This window comes from Vicia villosa, linkage group LG6, assembly GCF_029867415.1.
Source record: "Vicia villosa cultivar HV-30 ecotype Madison, WI linkage group LG6, Vvil1.0, whole genome shotgun sequence".
NCBI lineage: Eukaryota > Viridiplantae > Streptophyta > Magnoliopsida > Fabales > Fabaceae > Vicia > Vicia villosa.
In genome coordinates this window covers 70954463-70960356 of record NC_081185.1, presented here as the reverse complement: position 1 = coordinate 70960356, position 5894 = coordinate 70954463, and the positions used below count along the sequence as shown (strand labels likewise).

At 37.7% G+C, this 5894-nt stretch overlaps 1 long non-coding RNA gene across 1 annotated transcript; it reads right to left on the bottom strand.

The window, feature by feature from the left end:
- Window positions 1–1916: 1916 nt before the first annotated feature.
- Window positions 1917–3528, bottom strand: LOC131611634 (uncharacterized). The gene is made up of 3 exons (XR_009287065.1): window positions 3366–3528; window positions 3129–3289; window positions 1917–2258 (listed from the first exon to the last, which is right to left on the bottom strand). It is a non-coding gene; the product is annotated as an uncharacterized LOC131611634 (long non-coding RNA).
- Between the last annotated feature and the right edge of the window lie 2366 nt (window positions 3529–5894).

Below are 5894 nucleotides of genomic sequence, written 5' to 3'. Positions count from 1 at the left end.
CATCAATAATATCATGTGGAAATTCTCAGGGTGACAGCTAGCATGTTGAAAAAGAATGCAAAATGGTAGCATTAACCTCAAACAAAATTGTGGATTCAAATGAACATCATGTCAGTCAGCTTTATTTCTAGTTGAATATACACCAATCCAAGCTGCTCACAAGTATGCTGCATAAAAAGATAAAGTGAATGCTCATTAAATCCAAGTATGTACAATTGCCATGTTCATTCAAGCCTAAAGCCAATCTCATCACAAGTTCAGCATACATACAGTATTACATGCCAAAGCAAATTCATACCAATATCCAAGTTCCAACACAAATGTGAATCCATTCATCAATTCATAAATCATCCCTACTGTACATATCATTCAACACACTTCAAACCCAATCTCCATTCACATATATGATTCATATCCAATAGACATCAATGTGAATTCACTAAACCAACTATGCACATTACAAAACCAAAAGGAAACTTACAAATTCTTCATCCAATCACACTATATCGTCTCAGTTCAGTTCATCACGTCAAGGTCAAGCAGTCATCATGCCTTTAACGCGGAACCTAACCTTGGTGCCAAGGTTCCTGCAGCTACAGAGACAAAATAACAAAAAAGATCAGAATAAGTCAGAGCCAATGTGATCCTATAGGCTCATGCAAGCAAAATGAATCATGAAAGGACAAGCGGGGATTAATGTTACGCACTATCGTTTGAATTTAACTACAACTGATACCATACATGTGCAATACCATAATCTAGCCTGCATATACCAATATGCAAACAAAAACAAACTTGAACCGATTCAGACTCATAACACGTACAAATCCACATTAATTCCTTGAACACGAAAAAGAGTAAAATAACCGCAGGTCTTGTATAACTACTACTATTTGAATAGTCCTAAATTTTACAAGTTTAATAATCCACAGTTGAAATAAAACAAACTCAGAACAAACTCAGATTCATGTGAAGTCCCAATATAAAATTATCATTAGTTGTTACTGCATTCAAATATAAAATAACTTCAATATAAAAGTTTTACACTTCAACTGCCAAAGTTATTTACTTCATTCAGTCATGGCTGCTGCGATAATAAGATTTCAACCTTCCATCCATGTTGCAAAGTCCTTTTGAATTGTTGTTATGATTCAAACAAACAGACACGATGCAAGAATACAAGGAGCAATTTGAATTGTATGCTAGTCCTCTCAAATGTTCATAAACATTTAGCTTGAAGGGATTTTTTATGAACGAACTCAAAGATGTAACAAGGGCAGAACTCAAATTTGGGAACCGGTTGCAACTATCACAGAGCAATTTCCTTCATTTCACCTTGAGGGTACGGTAATTTTTTCGGGAGAGTATTGTTAGATTTCTTATTCATAAATATTATCAGAATGTTATTGTGTAGCAGTTATCATCTCATAATATTTTACCACACAATATCGGATTGACTGACACTGCCGGTGAAAGAAAATGAGAAAGTATATTAGCTCGTAAATCACTAATGTCTAGATCGGCGTCGCATCATGGACATATAGTTGTTAGGCCACAACCAAGATCACAATTGTCTAGATCCCAGTTGCATCATGGAGATAAAAAATTGTTATCCAAGATCTCGGTCGAAGACCTTTATTTAAAAGCATTATTAGTATGATATCATAAATTCTTATTCTTATCTTATTGAGAATGAACACATATATAACACCTAATAATATATAAACATTAAACAAACACAATGTGACGTTTTCATTTTGTTTCTATCATGTTTGCGTGCATAGTTTCTAATAATATATAAACACAATATAAACATAAAAAAGGTAACCACATTGAAAATGAACACATAAAAAAGGGAACTTTGTTTCTATCATGTTTGCGTGCATAGTTTCTATTTCATTGAAACATAGGATTTATAAATTTTTTGCTGCTCCATAAAAAAGTATAACATGTAAAAAGGAGAAGTATACCTAAATAACATGCAAGACGTTTGGAATATCCACACCACGAGTAGCTGCATCAGTACATACAAGAACACCACCTTTCTCATGGAAATCAACTAATGTCTGTGCTCGCTCTTCCAATGTGCAATTCTTATGATAACATAAACACTCAAGCCTAGTAAAGTTCAATATCTTTGCCACAACTTCAGCAGCTTCAACAGTGTTAGCAAACACCATTGTTCTACGAATGCCACCGTCACTATCCAAATCTTCATATTCTAAACCGTGATTCACAGCCTTTATGAGTTCTTTCACCTGTGTACCAATGCTCACTTCTATCCATCTTTGCTTCAATCTGAAAATTGAAAAGCCACAACAAACAGATAGAAGCATACTTAGCTATATCGGACAGAAAGTTTAAAAGTGGTCAACATCATACATCTGAGCATAGCCTTTGGAAGCATACGTCTGAGCATAGATACTGATCAACAAATATCAAAATCAAAATCAAAGTAGCATAAAAACATAACAATCAAGTTACATGGACTTATCTATGACTCCCCGTCCTACTGCTATATCGGTTTCCAACAATCTCACCCTACATCCAATGCCAACAAGAGCTTAACAAAACATATAACTGTAAACAGAATCAGAAACAATGAAAATCACAAAGAATCATAGAGAAAAAACTAGGAGAACTCACTTGCAAATCACTCTAATTATTCAACAATCGGGAGAAACTCACCAAGAAAACTCTCCCTATTCTCTGCAAGATCTTCATCACCATTCTCTGAATCTTAAAACCGCAGAACCTTCACCGCTCTCTATCTTTTGCAGATTCATCATCATAGCCACTGCAACAAATCAAGACAAAAATGAAATAACAAATTTAGATCTATTTTGTCTCTTTCACATCGTTGTGCAACTTGAAGTGTGGACTTCGCTGCCTTCGAGGTGTGATTTAGTGTGTTTCTCCAAGAAAAGAAGACAAAAACTCAGAGCACAACTTTTACACAAGAACAGAAGAAAAACCCTAAATTTAGAACCTATAGCTATTCACAAACATTCCAGCGCAGCTTTTTGACAAAAATTTCCAAAAAACCCTAAAATCTATCCATGTTCATTCATAGTCTTTGCAGACCCAGAGAATAAACCCTAAAACAAAAAGAAAGAAGAAGAGCTCACCTGAAAAGCTTTCCACCGCCGCTCACCACCGTCACTTCCGCCGATTGAAGGTTTTTGTTGCTCGATTCGCTCTTCACATCGCAGAATCCTTGATTTTTTGGAGATTCTCCGTTAGGATTTCCACTCGACCCCTTTCAGATCCGGCTTCTTCCACCCATTTCCTGCAATAATTGCACTCGGGTTAGAAAGGAGAAGGGAGAGAGGATTTCAAAAATGTAAACGAATTGGAGATCGGACCTAGGTGCGGTGCCGCCGCCAACGTCTTCTTCATCGCCGCTGTGGAGATTCATCCTCTCTGCGTTAGTTTTTGTGTTTAGAGCTGCCGCGACTGCCGTCAGAGGCATGGCGGCGCGATGGCTCGGGTTAGAAAGGTGAAGGTAAGAGAGGAGGGAAGCGATGGTACGAGAGTAAAAGAAGAGAGAAACTAAAATGGTGTTAGGAATTGGTTTTTCAATTTTATTTTTCTTTTTTTAATAAAAAATAATTAGAAAAGAAAATAATAAAAAAGAGGGAAACTGAAAATAAAAGAGGGAAAGTTTGGCGGGGTATAAAATTGTGGGCTTCGACCACAGTTTGAAGTGAAACTTATAAGCCGCGGTTATTAACTGTGGTAGAAATATAAATATCATTTTGTAAACGTGGAAATTTAAGAAAAGGCCACCGTTTCACAATCTGGGTTCAATATTTCAAAACATATTACCACGGTTTGAAAACCCCGACCAAAGCTTATATTTAGCCACAGTTTTTGAGCTGTGGAAGAATTTAGCGTGGCCGTAGGCCATATTTCTTGTAGTGTGCAAGCGATTATGCGGTTGGTGCGGTATTAGGTCAAAGAAGATCAAAAGTTTTCCATGCAATTCACTATGCTAGTAAAGTTTTGAATGAAGCTCAAGTTAACTATGCAACAACTGAAAAAGAGCTACTAGGCATAGTGTATGCATTCGAAAAATTTAGAGCTTATTTGATCGGTTCTAAAGTTGTAGTCTACACCGATCATTCGGCGATAAAGTATTTGCTAACCAAGGCGGATTCCAAAAAAAGGTTAATCCGTTGGATTTTACTCTTACAAGAGTTTGATTTGGAAATCCGAGACAAAAAGGGATCCAAAAACTTGGTGGCGGATCATTTATCCCGATTGGTAAATGTAGAGATTACAAAGAATGAGGTTGAAGTAAGAGAGGAGTTTCCGGATGAAAAACTTTATGCGATTCAAGTGAGGCCTTGGTTTGCCGATTTTGCAAATTATAAGGCAACCGGTTTGATCCCGGAAGATCTCACTAGCAATCAAAGAAAGAAATTTTTTGCGGATGCCAAACACTATGTATGGGATGACCCATATCTATTCAAAGAAGGTGTTGACAGCATCTTGAGAAGACGTGTCACCAATGAAGAAGCGAAAGATATTCTTTGGCATTGTCACAACTCTCCGTATGGAGGCCACTATAGTGGATGGAGTACAACTACCAAAGTACTCCAATCGGGGTTCTTTTGGCCTACTCTATTTAAAGATGCTCATGAGCACGCAAAAAGTTGTGACAAATGTCAAAGGAGCGGAGGAATAGGCAAACGAGATGAAATGCCCTTGACCAATATGTTAGAAGTAGAAGTCTTTGATTGTTGGGGCATTGATTTTGTTGGTCCATTTTCTCTCTCTTTCGCTAATGAATATATTCTTGTTGCCGTTGACTATGTATCCAAGTGGGTGGAAGCACTTGCTACACCTAAGGCCGATTCCAAAACTGTGATCAAATTCTTAATGAAAAATATCTTCTCACGTTTTGGTGTGCCAAGGGTGTTGATAAGTGATGGAGGATCACACTTTTGTAATACACCTCTGAAAAAAGTTTTAGAACATTATGGTGTAAAACATAAGGTGACCACCCCCTATCACCCACAAGCAAATGGTCAAACGGAAGTATCAAACAGAGAAGTAAAGAGAATTCTTGAGAAAACAGTCTCTAGCTCTAGAAAAGAGTGGTCATTGAAATTAGACGAAGCTTTGTGGGCATACCGTACTGCCTACAAAGCTCCTATTGGACTAACCCCTTTTCAGATGGTCTACGGAAAAACTTGTCATCTTTCAGTAGAGTTGGAACATAGAGCACTTTGGGCTCTTCAATTTCTGAACTTTGATACCACTTTAGCCGGCCACAAAAGAAAAGACCAACTCCATGAATTGGAAGAATTAAGGGACCAGGCGTATCACTCCAACAAGCTCTACAAGGACAAAGCTAAGGCTTACCATGATAAGAAGGTCCGCTGCAAAAGTTTTCATGAGGGACAGATGGTGTTGCTATTTAATTCGCGACTTCGGTTGTTTCCCGGTAAACTTAAGTCAAAATGGTCTGGACCATTTGTGGTGAAGGAAGTGAGGGACTATGGAGCCATTGTGATCGAGGATCCCATGTCTAAGGAAAGTTGGACAGTTAATGGTCAACGACTCAAGCTTTATCATGGTGGAGAAGTGGTACGCGAAGCTTGTGCCATTTTACTTAATGATCCGTGAGAGATCATCGAACCGTCAAGCTCTAACGACGTTAAACAAAGCGCTTGTTGGGAGGCAACCCAACGTCGTAAGTAGACTTTGTTATTTTCATGGATTTTCTGTTTTGTAGGTGTTAGGTACTTTTCTTTTTCTTTAGGAAGTGAAGGTTCAGTGTACAAAATTGGCAAGTTTTAAAAATTCAAGTCTGTTTGCGCCGCAAACATTGTTTGCCCCGCAAACAGAGCACAAACAGAGAACAAGCCAAATTTGCAAAGAAATTT